Source organism: Equus przewalskii, chromosome 1, assembly GCF_037783145.1.
Source record: "Equus przewalskii isolate Varuska chromosome 1, EquPr2, whole genome shotgun sequence".
NCBI lineage: Eukaryota > Metazoa > Chordata > Mammalia > Perissodactyla > Equidae > Equus > Equus przewalskii.
Window position 1 is genome coordinate 128,235,942 of NC_091831.1, and position 16,959 is coordinate 128,252,900.

The 16,959-nt window shown below is 34.6% G+C and overlaps 1 protein-coding gene and 1 non-coding gene across 38 annotated transcripts in view; one reads left to right on the top strand and one right to left on the bottom strand.

Moving 5' to 3' along the window:
- Positions 1 to 16,959, top strand: part of CSNK1G1 (casein kinase 1 gamma 1) — a 189,558-nt gene that overhangs the window by 77,396 nt on the left and 95,203 nt on the right. The window lies entirely within an intron of this gene.
- Positions 7,613 to 7,720, bottom strand: LOC139078314 (U6 spliceosomal RNA). The gene has a single exon (XR_011531253.1). It is a non-coding gene; the product is annotated as a U6 spliceosomal RNA (small nuclear RNA).

A 16,959-nucleotide genomic window follows, 5' to 3' on the forward strand; every position in this document is an offset into this window, starting at 1 on the left:
TGACATCATGCCTGTGGAGCTTGTTATGAGTGGGAAGAAGAGGGTGCATTTAAGGGATGCTCAAAGAGCAGAGCAGAGGTTGAAAGCCAAAAGAGAGGAGTTTCTAGAGGAATGGGGTGTTAAGCAAGCATTGCACCCTAAAGTTAAGCAGGAGAGAGCTAATTAATTATTGCCTTTGATCTTTCACTGTTGTTTATGTATTTTTGAGAAGTTTCCTTTTTTCCCCTTTTTCATTTTTAAATGAGTACATGTATTTTGTAATCAGAAAAGAAAAGCAAAAAATATCCTTTAAAGGAAAATTCTAAAAAGGAAAATAACATGCTTATTCCCAAAAATTTATTTAAAATTCTACTTTAGAAGTGTCTCCAAAAATAACCATTAATTTTAATTAACTTAATTTTCCAGAATTTTAAAATATGTATCAGGACATATTTTAGAAATGCAATCAAATTGTGCTATAAACCATATACAGCATGAACTTTTCGTTATTTCAACTTAAATATAGATGATTCATTTTTAATATCTGTAGTTATTCAGTAATTCATTTAGCCGTTCTTAATATACATATAAACTCTTTCTGTTTTTTAATATTATAAATAATACTATACTGAACATCCTTGTAGCCCAAACTTAGCTGATTATTTCCTTAGGATAAATCCTGGAAGTGTACTTTCTGAGTCAAAGGCTATACATGTAGTCCTGCATCACTTAACAACAGGGATATGTCCTGTGAAATGAATTGTTAGGCAGTTTCATCTTTATGCGATCATAGAGGGTACTTACACAAGTATAGATAGTGTAGCCTACTACACACCTAACCTATATGATACTAATCTTATAGGATCACTGTCATATATGTGGTCTGTTGTTGACTGAAATGTCATTCTGCTGTGCATGGCTGTATTTGTGATTTTGTTACACATTGTCGATTTGTCCTCCAGAAATATAGTTTCCATTTACTTTGTGTGGGGGTGAGGGGAGGAGTAGTTCCCTGCCCCTTCAAAAACCTTGAACATTATCAAGAATGTTTTCATCTATGCTAGTCTGATAGGGTAAGATGGTGTCTTGTTAAATGTGTATGTGTTCATGATTGAAGTTAAACATCTTTACACATTTACCTTTTTTCTTTTAAGAGTTGCTTCTTTGTGGCCTTTGCCTATTTTGCAATGGAAAGGCTATTTCTATGGAGTCTTACCTGTGTATATTGCCTCAATAGAAAGGGGAATTTTGAAGATTTGGGAAAGATTGATTGATGAATGGTGATCATGGATAAAAGGGAGGAGGACATGATGGAGTGGAAACAGATCTGCAAGGGTTTTTTTTATTAATTGAAAATCATGGGGAATATTTTAAGGCCTTTTTTTTTTTTTTAAGTTTTGAGTCTTCTGCTGAATCAGACCTGGAGAAAATCATGTAAACATTAAGATACAAATGATTCTATTCCTTCAGAATTAAGAAAATATATATTTCTAGTCTACAAATAATAGCTTGTTTTCCTTCTTAGTTGCAAAAGTAAGTAGATGAATATTTCCTTCACATCCTAATAGGTATGTACCTATGTTTATGGGAGACCCTTTAGACTAGAGTGTCTTGCATATAATTTTAATAATCTTCTTATTATCCTTGTGAAATGAGATATTGTTAGGGAATGTTTTTACTTGCAAACAAGAAAATGGAAACATGAAGAATTGGCCTTTTTGCTCTTTGCCGTCTTTGGTATCTGATGACATATGCAAAAGTACATTAGCACAGAAGGATGTTTCTGACAAAGGTAAATTGGCTTGTCCTGTGACATACTCCTTCCTGGCTTCTAAAATAAGACACTTATTTCTGTGACTAAAGTAGGGTATACATGACAACTTCTCTGCACATTGTTCTTTCCTTGTATGAATTACTTAAGTATTGCTAATGAACTTAAATTGGAATTTGTAACTTCAGCTCCTACCAGCCAGTTCTGTTTTTGGTGTTTGACAGCATTAACAGTTTATAGATGTTTATGATCTAAAGTACTTGGTTTCATTTTGTGTCCCACAAAGTCTTGGAGTCCGTGTTTCCCACTACTAAGGAATGGCAAAGGAAAAACGAGCAGGCAGGACTCTCTCTGTTACCTATATATTGAGTTTTCAATAATATTTTGTTTAAAAGATAAGGTTCTGACGCTTTAAAAAATTTTGAAAATCATTCATCTGAAAGAATGTGGGCTTAAGATAAAACGTAAGATTCGAAAGTGTTTCTTCTTTAGGTGAAAGTGAAAGCATTGTAAAATCAGATGTTAGTTGTTTTTTTTTTTTTCGGTTGTTTAGGCTGCCCAGTTTGTGGTATTTTGTTACATCAGTCACAGTACATGAGAAGTGTGTGTGCCTTTTTTTTTTTTCTTAAGATTTTATTTTTCCTTTTTTTCCCTAAAGGCCCCCGGTACATAATTGTGTACTTTTAGTTGTGGATCCTTCCAGTTGTGGCATGTGGGACGCCACCTCAGCATGGCTTGACAAGCGGTGCCGTGTCCGTGCCCAGGATTCCAACCAGCGAAACCCTGGGCCGCCAAGGCAGAGTGTGCGAACTTGACCACTCGGCCACCCGGCCGGCCCCCGGATGTTACTTTTTTATTCATAGTTTCTTAGGAAATCTTAACATTTTAAATAAATGGAAGTAAGTCTGTATCAGCCAAAAACCAAGCCAGTCAATGAAATAGAAGAACTGATATATTGTGTTTTTATAACATTGTTAAGGTTTTCCTGTAAGTTTACAGATTTTTAGGGTCCATGGATGGAACAAACTAAAATAAGGTTTAGAAGTCATGTCATTACTTTCTTCCCCAGGTGGTTAAAAGTAAGAGTTGTGCAGTCAGATTGCCTTTCCAAGTTTCATTTTTTTCCTCTGTAATATAAGGGTAATAATAATATCTACCTTATAGGTTTGTTCTGGAAATATAATTCAGATAATGTATATAATCACCTAAGACAGTGATTGATACATAGTGAGCACTTGGTTTGTATACATAATACAAAACATTGTTTGAAATTTTGTTTTAATTTTTCTTAACTATGTGAAGAAAATTTTCAAAATTTTACAAGAAAGTAAAAAGAATAGGATGGTGAATATCCATAATATATTATCACCAAGATTTACCAGTTGTTAATATTGATCCCGTGTGCTTTATCTCTTTGGAGGTATGCCTACATATGTGTGTATTTGTGTGTATGTGTTTTTGAGCTATTTAAAAGTAAGTTGTAGACCTGACAAAATATTTTTTTTCCCCTCAGTAAGAGATGTTTTTGTTCCCACTTCACAAGTATGTAACAGATTATATTATTTGTTTTCATTCCCCTGTTTGTTGTGGAATGATTCAATTTAAAATTATGACCCCAGAAATAATACATTTTAACTTTCTTGGAAAAAACCATAAAGGTATATGAAATTCTTGTTTCTAGTAGTATCATAGTTTAAATTTCTTTTGGAATTGCAGCCTATTTGTTCTAACTCAAGCATAATTTGTTACAATTAACCAGCTTTAACAGATCTTGAGGAAGAATTCTTTCTGTCAATAGCATCTTCCATCAAAAAATAGTAGGAGTAAACAGTTTTAACCACATTCAGTGAATCACCGTCTGCGTCACATTAGTATGGTAATTATGGAAGTGTCACAGATATACTACTTGCAGGATTATGCATTGACATCTTGCCTACTAAATCAGGAGAATTTAGTGGTAAAATTTCCAGGATTGCTAAACCAATTTGGAGTTGTTGAGCAGGACTACAAAACTAGGATGATTATGGATGTGATTATGAGGAGAGTTCAGAATCAGTATTTACATGATGTCATCATGCATTCTACAGAGAAAACTGTCTGAACTTAAGGCCTATTTTTCCAGAAAAAGGCAAAGCTCTTATCAAAGGAAGTGGATCTCCCTGCCAGCTTTAGTGGGCTTTCAAAGAACTGATCATGCTAGATTAATCCAGTGTTTTCCTGAGTTGGGAGTTGGGGTTACTAGGACAAGAGAATGCTATAGATATATATTTTTTGTAGTTTAATTTTAATGAGAATAATCATGTGACATAGAGTTTAAAGTCCTGTTCCCTACAGGCAAGCATTTCAACTCTTATAACCATGTCCTCTAGATACCTCCTTTTTTCTAAATATTATTATTTCTTAATTTTTTAACCTGAGATATTATTTAGTGATTTTTCTCATACCCAGTATCCCCAATCACATGCTATACTCCCCACATTTTCCCAATATATTTATGTCATACTTTTTGGTTAAGCCATTTTTCTACATTTTCAGTGTTTTGGTTGTAGAAATATTGTTCACAGCTGAGCTATGAGAACACTATTACTCTATTTCCTTCCTAATACATCCCCTTCCTACCTTCTCTCAGAATTAAAAATTACTGATAACCTGATTTTTAAAAAAATTTTTCTTAGTTATCTACATACTTGTCATCAATTCTTCCTCTCAAGTATCCAACAAAATTGTAAAATTTCTGCCAATATCACTAGGTAATCTTCGCGTTTCGATTCCTCTTCTGTGGTATAGGTCAGCGTTCTCAGGTCTGCTAAGTCGGGTACCGTTTGACTCTTCACTTCTCATTTTCCAAAAAGTTTACATCTCTAGTCTGCTGTTTCTTTACTATTTTATTTGTCCTTTTTTGTTTCTGTTGTCATTTCAGTGTGGTTTTGGAAAGGAATAGAGCTAAATGCCGACATTTTATCTGTCATGTTAAACCAGATGTCTCTATATATTGTACATTTTTATTCAGCCAGGTTTTATTTGACAGACTTTTGTGATGTTCTGGTAACACATATAGAAATCTGAGCTGGCTGGTAATATAATTAAGTAGATTTGTAGTTGTTTTAACCACCCATTGTCATCACTGATGTTGAACAATAGAGCTCACTATTTTGGTTCCATCTGGTTCACCTGTGAATTGAAATCCTCACATAACACAGTGCTTGATGTGGGGCAGCTAATACACTGACTGGTTAATATAATCAAGATTCAACAGTATCTTAAATAAGCAATGAGTTGAACACAAGATCTGACCATGATTCAGGAACCCTGCTATCCAATTTCAGATCTGACAACTAGATTAGTAACAGTTAGAGGAAAAAGATGGCTGTGAGTTTAGTATGAACAAGAGTGGGACCTTGCTCCCAAAAAGCTCTTGGTAACTTAGACTGATTTAATCGACGTATGAAGTCCACATCAACAAAAACAATAGTTACTTAAGTTTTAGACCTGTAAGGAACTTTGGCGTTATCTAGTCAAAACTTCATCATTTTTAAGATGAGAGAAATTAGAAATTAAATTAGTTGGTCAAGGTAAAATAAACTAGTTTGCCACAGAGTTTGAAATAGAGCTCAGATCTGGCACATCTAAACAGATATTTCCATTATATACCATGTAATCTCACCATTTATTGGTTAAGTGTGCAGTTGAAATACCACATGCCAGAAAAAAAGGTTAAAAAGGACATTGGAATAAATATCTAATTCCAAAGGTGATTGTTATTGACATTTAATATAATTACCAGGAAAAGAAATATAAATAAAGTATAGAATGATGGCTAATGATCTTTTCTTTAAGTAACACGATGTAGTTTCTATGGTAGACCATGTCCAACTTTAACCTTCAGAGATTTTTAGGAGATGAAGAGGGAAAGCATTGGCTAATTAATAATCAAATTTTGATTTATCTTTAATTTGCAAAATGTCTATTTTGAAATTGAATAAAATCAAAGTGGAAGATAAACATTGTACCTTATTCTACCCTTAGGTTTTTGTTTGAATAGGATAGAGTGGGAAGAGAGGCTAGAGATGTGAGCAGAGCCTGTTCTTGCATAGCTGTGGGCCATGATATAGAGTTTGGACTTTATTCTGTAGGCAATAAAAAAAAAACCTTGGAAGGGGGCTGGCCTAGTGCCGTAGTGGTTAAGTTCACATGCCCCACTTCAGTGGTCCGATGGATTAATCTAAATAATAGATTGTTTGGATTTGAACATCCAGACTAGAGAGGTTAAGGATAATTCCAGTTCATGAAGTTTGATTTGTTTTGTTTTTGTTTGTTTTTGGTAGGTAGAATTGCAACATCACAGAAAATTAAAGTTTTTATTCAATTGTGTGTGTGTGTATATGTATATATATATATACACATATACATAGATATATACTTTCATATAAAGTTGGACATGCTTTGGGACTTTTCTTTTGTATTTACTAGATTGCTATGTGATCTTCATGGTTATAAGTTATTTATTATGGCTACGTTCTATTTCTTCAAGTTCATTACTGCAACTCTTACCATATAATTGGACTTCCAGTTACTTCTAGTTTTTATTGTTATTGTAGGTAAATAACACAATAAACATTTTCATTAATTTAGATTGTTATTAGAAATACAACATATCTTCCTCTATAGCTTACTGGATACGTTAGTTTTATTTTATGTATATTGAGCAAGAAATGTACACATCAGTGATACAAGTGTAATTACTTTTCCGCAGTTTTATTCTACTCTAATATATTCATATTTCAGAATAATCAAGGCTAAATGTAGTATTTTTCACAAAAATTTATATAGAATATGTTAACATTAATATAAATTAGAATTATAAATTACATTTGCTGAAATTTTTAGCCACGTTATGGTAAAACTGCATATAGTGTCTTTTAACAAGCTCCAGCTCTCTGCAACAAAGCTGAGGGCTAGCAAGCAAACCAGAACAACAATAAAAATAAAAAATTTTGTGGGAGCCAAAATAGATACCCAAAAGTTCCTGTACTTTAGACCTTCAATCTTTGCCTTTAAAGTCTCTGTGTTCTTATTTTATACGCATTTCTAACAAGCTTATTTAGTTTTCTTAGTCTTCCGTAGAGTAGAAACATAGGAGAAGGTAGTACATATATCAAGAAGTGATCACTGACAGAGTGATAGCAATGGATGGGACAAATTACACAAAGCAGAGCAGTCTGGACAGAATAGCCTTATATATTTGATTAACCAGTAAGGGTGTTGCTCAAGTGGAGTAATTATTATTCATCTTGACCAGATTCATCAGGGAAAAAAATCAAGTATTCTTTCTTTTAAAAAAAATTTTTAAATTGAGGTATAATTGACATATAAGATTATATTAGATTCAGGGGCCGGCCCCGTGGCCCAGTGGTTAAGTTCGTGCACTCCACTTCGGCGGCCCAGGGTTTCGCCAGTTCGGATCCTGGGCACGACATGGCACCACTCATTAGGCCACAGTGAGGCGGCATCCCACATGCCACAACTAGAAGGACCCACAACTAAAAATGCACAACTATATACTGGGGGGAATCTGGGGAGTAAAAAAGCAGAAAAAAAAAAAGGATTAAAAAAAAGATGATATTAGATTCAGATGTACAATGTAATGATTTGATATTTGTATTTATTGCAAAATGATTGCCACAATAAGTCTAGTTAACGTCCCTCACCATAAATAGTTAGAAAATTTTTTTCTTGTGATGAGGACTTTTAAGATTTACTCTCTTAGCCAATTTCAAATATGCAATACAGCCTTACTAACTGTAGTCATCTTGCTGTACATTACATCCCCATGACTTATTTATTTTATAACTGGAAGTTTATAAAAACATGGACTGCTTCACAAATTTGTCTGTTATTCTTGCACAAGGGCCATGCTATTCTTCTCTGTATTGTTCCAGTTTTAGTATATATGCTGGCCAAAGCAAGCACCAGATAGTCTCTTTATGAAACCTGAAACTTGAGGAACATTTCCATTGTAAATGATTTTTCTTTTTAAATTTTATTGGATTGTCACTTATCTGGAAAATTTGTATGTGTAAAAGAGTTCCCTAGTTGAGGTTTAAAAGATAATAATACATGGATGGACCTTGAGGGTATTAAGTCAGAGGGGGAAAGTCAAATACCGTATGAGCTCATTCATAAGTAGAAGATAGAAACAATGACAAACACATAGCATTGGAGATTGGATTGGTGATTACCATAGGGAAAGGGGGGAGGGCAAAAGGGGTGATTAGGCTCACATGTGAGGGGATGGACTATAATTAGTTTTTGGATGGTGAACATGATGTAATCTACACAGAATTCAAAATATATTATAATGTACATCCAAAAGCTATATAATGTTACAATCCAATGTTACTGCAATTAAAAAAATAAATAAAATAAAATAAAGATAATAATACTTTTCTATTTAAAAGACATGATATGCTTCTGGGAATGGATCATGCTAGAAGAAATCCAAATGATTATTATACAAAAGTATCTAGGCTTAATCCAAAAGTAAAATCAAGAAAACAATTCTATTTATGATAGTATCCAAAGAGAAAAAATTTAACAAAATGAGTGTAAAATTTATATTTTGAAAACTACAAATCATTGTTCAAAGAAATTAAAGAAGACATAATACATGGAAGACGTTAACATTCATGGATCACACTTAATATCATTAAGATGGTAGTACTCCTCAAATTGATCTACAGATTGAACACAACCCCGTCAGAATCCCAGGCTTCTTTGTAGAAATTGACAAGCTGATCCCAGAATTCATATAGTTGCAAGGGACCCAGAAGAGCCAAAACAATATTGTAAAAGAAGGACAGAGTTGGCTGATTCACACTTTTTGATTTCTAAACTTACTACAAAGTAAAAGTGATAAAGACAATGTGGTATTGAAATTAGAAGACATATAGATCAATGGAATAGAATTGAGAATCCAGGTATAAGTCTGTGGTCCATTGCTTTTTGACTAGTGTGCCAACATCATTCAATGGGGAAAGAGTAATTTTTTCAGCAAATGGTGCTGGACAACTAGATAGTCACATAATAAAAGACTGAAGTTGAACCATTGCTTCATACCATATACAAAAATTAACCCAAAATGGATCAAAGAGCTAAATGTAAAAGCCCAAACTATAAAACTCTTAGAAGAAAACATAAGGGTAAGTCTTTATGCCCTCAGATTTGGCAGTGGATTCTTAGATATGACACCAAAACCACAAACAGCAAAAGAAAAAATAGATAAATTGGACTTCATCAAAATACAAATTTTTGTGCTGCCAAGGACACCATAAAGAAAGTAAAAAAAAAAAGGAAACCTACATAATAAGGGAAAATATTTGCAAATTATATATAATGAGGAACTAGTATTCAGGGTATATAAAGAACTCATACAACTCAACAATAAAAAGACAAGTAATCCGGGGCTGACCCAGTGCTGTAGTGGTTAAGCATGTGTGCTCTGCTTCAGAGGCCTGAAGTCCATGGGTTCAGATCTGGGCATGGACCTACACACCACTCATCAAGCTATGCTGTGGCAGCATCCCACATAAAAAACAGAGGAAGACTGGCAACAGATGTTAGCTCAGGACCAATCTTCCTCACAAAAAAAAGAAAGACAAGTAATCCAATTTAAAAATGGGCAAAAGATTTGCATAGACATTTCTCCAGAGATGGAATAGGGATGGCCATTAAGGACATGAAATGATACTCAACATCATTGGTCCTTGGGGAAGTGCAAATCAAAACCACAGTGAGATACTACATCATACCTACTAGAGTGGCTAGGATCAAACAGATAATAACAAGTGTTGGTTGGTGAGGATATGAAGAAATCAGAGACCTCATGTACTGTCGTTGGGAATGTAGAATGATACAGCTACTTTGGACAACAGTCTAACAGTTCATCAGAAAGTTAAGTACAAGAGTTACCATTTGTTATAGCAATTCTCCTAGCTGTATACTCAAGATATATATTTGGTTTGTAAACATACTAAAACCCAGTGAATTGTACACTTTAAATGGGTAAGTTGTATGGTATGTGAGTTATATCTCAGAAGCTGTTACCAGAAAAGTATATAGGCTTGGTAAAAATGGACGTGCAAACTTCCTAATATAATTATGTGACTTCATAGAATATTATGGTGGACTTGTTTAAGAGGTAGTTTAATCACTTGGTATAGGTTAAAATAATGTCTCCTTCCTGTGAAACTACATTTAGAATTAGACTTGGGAAAATTTCAAGTGTGGTTGCATTTGAGAAATTTTTTATTTTTCAATAAATTATTGATTAGAGATAAAAGTATTTCATTTATGTTCAGTCCTAAGTTACACATTGTGAATCATGATTTTGTATTCTTATATCTATCAGTTGCACTTTCATAATCACTTTAATAACCAAGAGAGAGATTATCTTACAATTTGTGTTTTCCTGTTAGATTTTTAAGGTAATCTCCTAAAGAAAGGCAATTCTCAATCAAGTTGGTGCTGCTTTGATGTTTATGCTTATTCCCCACAAGGAAAGATTTTTGACTTTGAATGGGAATCTGATGATCATAGGTTAAGCATTTGTCAGTTCTAGCCACTAAAGCAGCAAAAGTTTTACTAAAAAATACTGCATCGCCTAAAATTCTACAAATCAGAGTTTAGGAAGTCCAATGATTTGTTAAGTTTTCGTTTATTTATATTTATATTTTATTTGGAATTAAGTTGGTTTCTTCCTTTTTTTTTTTTTTTTTGAAGTACAATATCTTGATGTGGTCCCTCCAAAGACCGTGTTCTTCCATTACAAATTTGGAAGTGACCATGCTCAAAATGACAGTAGTTTCTGTTACACTAACAGGTCTGAGAATTCCTTATTTTCCTAAAATGGCATTTGTGCCTTTAAAACAGATTGCCCAAATTCACTTTTTTTGACATTGTGGTAAAAATACAACATAAAATTTACCATCTTAACCAGTTTTAAGTGTACAGTTGAGTAGGATTAATTAAATGCTTATTGTTGTGCAGCAGGTCTCTAGAACTTTTTCGTCTTCCCCAACTGAAACTACCCTTTAAACAACATTCCCTTTTCCCTGTCCCCCAGTCCCTGGTAACCATCATTCTACTTTCTGTTCTGTAAATTTGACTACTTTAGATACCTCATAAAAGTGGAATTATTTACCTTTTTGTGACTGGCTTATTTCACTTAACATAATGTCCCTAAGGTGCAGCCACGTTGTAGCATGTAACAGGATTTCCTTCCTTTTTAAGGCTGTGTAATAGTCCATCATATGGATATACCTCATTTTGTTTATTAGTTTGTCCTCCATTCATCCATTGATGGGCATTTTGGTTGCTTCCACCTCTTGGTTATTGTGAATGGAATTAAATTGGTAGCTTCTTAATGCTAAGTTGAAGGTACCAAGAGGTTAGTTTTTTGATGTGGAGGAAGCAGCAGCAATTCTGAAGTAGGATGAAATATGAAGAAAGGTAGACCTGAATAGAGTGACTGCCTTTTTGCCCTGGTTGTCGTTGCTGGCCAATGAGAATAATAGCTCACCTCACGCTTCCCAAAGACTTTTTTCTGAGAAGGACTGTCTTTTATGCCTTAACATGCTACTAGATGGAATGCAAAGTGGATTTGATAAGTGTATTGACTTTACTCAAAAAGATAAGACTTGAACACACTGAAACCTGTATTTTAATTATTATTATTAACAGTATGGGCCTCTGATGTAGGAGGACTTATACTTTCTTATTTGTGGATCACTTCAGTGGAGACTGTTCACTTCCTCATCCGTTATATGGATATATCACATTTTGTTTATCCATTCATCAGGTGATGAGCATTCTGGTTGTTTCTATATCTGAATACTCTATGACCCAGAAATTCCACTCTGGGTATGTGCCCAAGAAAATGCATATAAATGTGCACCAAAGAATGTGTTCAAGAATTTTTGTAGCAGAACATCTAAGTCATTATGCAGACTAATAAACATGAACTAGAGAGAACTGGGAACTACCCCCCCCCCCACCCCGATTAAAAGGAAAAAAAGGCATGAACTACTAATATATGCAACAAAATGGATGAATCTCAGACATAACAAAAGAAGCCAGACATGAAAGAGTGGTTATTGTATAATTCCATCCATTTATGTTCAAAATAGGCAAAACTAATTTCTTGCAATTGGAGTCAAAACAGATTACTTTGGATGGTGGTAGATGAGGATTGTTGATTGGGAAGAGGCACAAAAAGCCTACCGGAGTGCTGAAAGTGTTCTCTCCCAGATGATTCCATGGGAATATGTATGGATATGTAAAAATTCACTGAGCTGTACATTTAACATTTGTGCACTTCCCTTCATGTGTTATACCTCAATAAAAAAGAAAAATAAATGTAAAAAGAATTTGTAAGGCATATCATCTGTACAAGAGAATTAAAATTTGCTTTTAGATGTTATCAGTCAGTGACCTTCACACAGCTTTCCAGTGTTCCTCAGGAACAGCAGCTTCACCATCACTGGCTCTAAACAAACCTGAAAATGTATGTGCCACACTCTTTAGGAAATTGTGCAGTTAATAAACAATAAAGCAAGACTAAAAAAAAGAAGAAACTAAGTTAACATTGCTCCTGTTAACATTACTACTTTCATTAAGACGAGAAATACAGGGATACAGGTCGTAGGTGTATCACTGGGATCTGTGAAGCTTCCAGATACTGTGGCTTCTCCAATTTGTACATTAGTTGAGTGCCTAATTTTACATATAAATATTCATCTACTTCTGCTACAACTTCATTAATAACATCTGTATTTCCTCTTAAAACTTGCATTATTATCTAGAATGGAGGTCTATATTCTTCTTGGTAGGAAAATATTAGACTGTTTATGCCTGATGATCAAGTTTATGTCATTGACAATCCATGGTTTTAATTTTTCTAGAATCAGTTGCTTTACCTTGATCTCTGTTCATTATTATGTTTTTTCACTTTCAACCCTTTTACCGAAAGGCTATTTGGACTTTTCTTCCTGAATGGCTGGAATGTCTCATTGGTACTATAACCTTCTCCATGTCCGTGGGTCTCCATTTGGTCTTTTAATTTTCCACATTTATGTTGCAGAGGTCTTCAAATAGCAAGTAATCCATCTGTTCTGAGAGAATACTTCAAATCTAGTAAGAGATCCATAATGAAATATTTACTGAGGAAATAATATAACATCTCTGGTTTGCTTCAAAATTTTCGTTATTGAAATTCGGTGAGGTTACATGGAGAAATCAATATATAACTTTGAAATTGTGCATAATATTGAAAAAAATAAAAATACTTCGGTATTTTTCTTCTGCAGAGTATCATGCTTTTGGGAGTGATTCATTCTAGTTTTTTTTCTCACCACTATAATGTAGAAAGTTTTACACATTTGCTTAACAAAGCATAGGCCTCTGTAAGTACTTCACAGTCTCACCCTCTTGAAATGGGGTATAGATCTGTTTTTGACTCTATTTATAAATGACGTTCCCTACCCCCTTTTACCTCACTCTACTCATCCTCACTCCAGACTTTCAGCTGCTAAAAAAGTTCTCATTTTTCTTGCCAACAGATTGATCAGAATATCATGTTTAATAGTTTGGGAAAGTCGTAGAAACTAGTCCAATCACTGACCTAAGCTTTTCATCTCAAAGTGAAATAATTTAAACTGTTTTTCCAGAAGGTTTTTATTGATGGCTTTTATTTTTTTTCTACTATAACTCAAACTAAAAAGTAAATATTATATTGTGATCCAGTACATACACAATTTAACATGTGTGTGTCTGAAGCAAAAGTTCCGTGAAATAATAATCCTTACTAAATGTGATGTACTCTCTTTTTTATTTTATACTGTTTTTCTTTGAATAATGTGTTGGTCAGGACCCACTGAATTTATTTAATTTCACACTCCACGAATGGATCATGTCCTGTAGTTTAGAAAACAGTTTAGCATTGTCTAAAGCAGACATGTTTTAGCATGTTAATAGTATACATACTCTATACCATTTCCAGTGGTGTTAAACAAGGCTGAAAAAGATCTTTTTATAATAAACTACTTTCTGATTTTTTTTTTAAGATTTTATTTTTCCTTTTTCTTCCCAAAGCCCCCTGGTACATAGTTGTATATTTTTAGTTGTGGGTCCTTCTAGTTGTGGCATGTGGGACGCCACCTCAGCATGGCCTGACAAGCGGTGCCATGTCTGCCCCCAGGATCCGAACCGCGAAACCCTGAGCCGCTGCAGCAGGGCGCACAAACTTAACCACTCAGCCATGGGACCGGCCCCTACTTTCTGATTTTGATAAGTAATCCCTTCAGAAAACTTGGCACGAGAAGAAATCATCCTTGCTATTAACTGCTAACTGTTTTGGAAATGTTTCTGCATAGTATACTAATATACTAGTAGAATTAAGTTAGTGAAAATGAAAAAGACCTCTGGCTTTTTTCTTTAAAGTTGTAGCGCCATTTATTATCTTTACCCCTAATCATACTGCCCACTTAAAGAGATGCTCTCTGGATGGTGGAGGCAATAGGCCAACCTGTCCTCTTTGCCCTAAATAAACATGGTAAGCAATCTGAGTTACATAAAAGTGGTTTCTTGTTTTAACTATTAATTGCCTTAAGTTCATTTGGCTGGATTTTTTGGTTTTTTACAAATTCTAGATAGTAATTGATAAATGTACTACTTTCACTTTAGGGCAAGAAGTTGTGATAACTGGAGATCTAACTAAACTGGGAACCCGAGGCTGTATGTTCCTTAATCAGTGTGACTCTGAGAACCGAGACCTGCTGGTTCTTTGAAATAGTGCTGTGTCTGGTGAAGCTTACAGTAAATGATGTCTGTAGGTGACTTACTGAAACAGGAAGTCTTATGCAGTAGGTTTTATGGGCAGCATCACATCCAGGACTGCTGCTTTAAAAGGGCTGAGTTTAGATGTAAAGCTCCGAAAATGACTATGTAATGCAGTTTCTTTTCCATTAACAATAAAAGAACCCATCGACAGGAAGTGAGCTTGGGATGCATTGTGGATTTTGTGCAACAGATACTAATAAAAGCTTTGAGTGCTTGGGATTGTGCCATCTCATCGATGGTATTTTTTTGTCTGTTAAACTGCCTGCCTTTCTCACAGTTATTGATCTTTTTTTTTGAAGCTGAAGCAGTTAATTCATTTTAAATGGGCAGGATTTTAACCCTCTATCTTTGTAGTTAAATTCTTCCAGAGCAAAATTTTTGAGTACTGTATATCACTGAGGATAGTGGTTGAGTGATTATCTAGCCTTCCACATGGCTGCGTTTTGTGTTGGCCTCTTCAGTCTTAATGATGCCCCCTGGCAAAGGAACTCATTTGAGTGATGCTTAGCTCAAGAGAATTATCCCGTCATCTCCAGTGCCTCTTAGGAATAAGGATAATTGCTCTGTAAGAGAGTGACATGTGTTCAGTTCTTTGGTGCCCCCAGAGAAAGTAAGCAAACGTAAGCAAACATAAGCAAGCTAGCATTTTGTGATGAATCAACCATCGTGTTTGGTGTTACATAGGCTGTCTGATTTATTATACTTCTGCAGTTATATTCTTTTATACAGATATGAAAATTGAAGGTGGGAGGCATTTCATAGTTTGTTACTTTTAGGTTTAGTGAGAAGTTGGAGGAAGGCATCATAGTAAAGTGGAATGATCATTGCCTACTCTCCTGATTTTCTTTATGTTCTTCACTAATTAAGAGCATCATTTTTATCCTTCTCTTTTCCTTATCCCTCCTGTTCACATGTAATCTAAAGGTTGTTAATTTTTTCCTTGAAATGCCTTAATTATAAATTCTATTTTTTAAGTCGTTTTCTTCCAGGAATTGTTGCCTCATACCTGCAGTAATAATAGAAATAATAAAAATTAATTTGTTTAGCACCTTGCAGTTTAACCAAGTACTTTCACATATTCTTACTCATGTAATCCTCATAACCACACTGTATGTGGTAGATGTTATTCTTTAAATGTTATGCTATAGAAACTTCCTATTCGTCTTCTTTCTAGGTATTCTCTCTTTTATTTTATACATTGGGGCCAGGTTAATATTTTTAAAATACAACTTTCATCATTATGCTTTGTCTTTTAGCACAAGACCTTTGGTTGTTTCACAGCAATATGAATAATGAAGTCAAAACTCCTGTATTTGCATTTAGGATTCTACCCTTCTTTTTTAATTGCCCTAGAACTTTTTCAGAAGAACTTTCTCTATATATCTAGTCAGTTTGGTTCACTTCAGCAAGTACTGGTATCTGTTCTATATTGAATACTATGTTTGTTGCTAGAGATAAAAAGATGAGGTAAACATTCTTCTTGTTCTCAGCAAATTCACTGTCCACTGGAGGTAAATAAGATTTAGGCATAGCTAATTATAACGTATGTGGAAGATCATGGAACTGGATGCTTCCTCAGTTTTATAAAGTCTATTTAGAAAAGGAGATTTTTTTAAATACATAAAACCACAAATAAGCCCAAAAAATGGGAGATAAGATGAAAACAGATGAGGAATACTAACACAGTTTTGGATTCTGGAAGGCAGACACTTAAGTGGTAACTGACTTAAGAGTCCAGAGAAAGCTGAGTGACTGAAAGGATAGGCCAGTTTGTTACAAAAAAGGCACTAGATAGGCTTGAGAATTGGAGACATGAGGACCTTCAGAAAGTTGGGATGCAGAAGGAAGTAAACACAGGAAGCTTAGTCACAAGTCTATATAGGAAGCAGTTAAGTTGGTAAGTCCTCTCCCTCCCTAGCGTCACCTGGCACCTGCACTTTCCCAGCATCACAGGAGATGGAAGCTTCACACTTGTGAAAGTGAACTGCACTGTGAAAACTGGGCTACCTGGCTGAGCACAGGGAAAATGAGAAAAAGGTTACCCATTGATTGGTGAGATCCCCCAGAGTCTAGAAGCAGCACATCCCTAAGTGCCTGGGATTTCTTTAGCTCTTAATTTTTTCTTCAAAAGAAATCTGTGCACAATTTCTATAATATAGCAAGTTTGTTTTACTATAAAGAAGATTTTCCCCCAAATCTTGAAAGGAAAGTGAGGATCAAGGAAAGGTGTGTCTTATTTGTCCTGTAGCTTATGCCCTAGTACACCTCAGTGTACCCTTAGTTGTGCATATCTCAGAGTAAGAGGCTGGCATTCA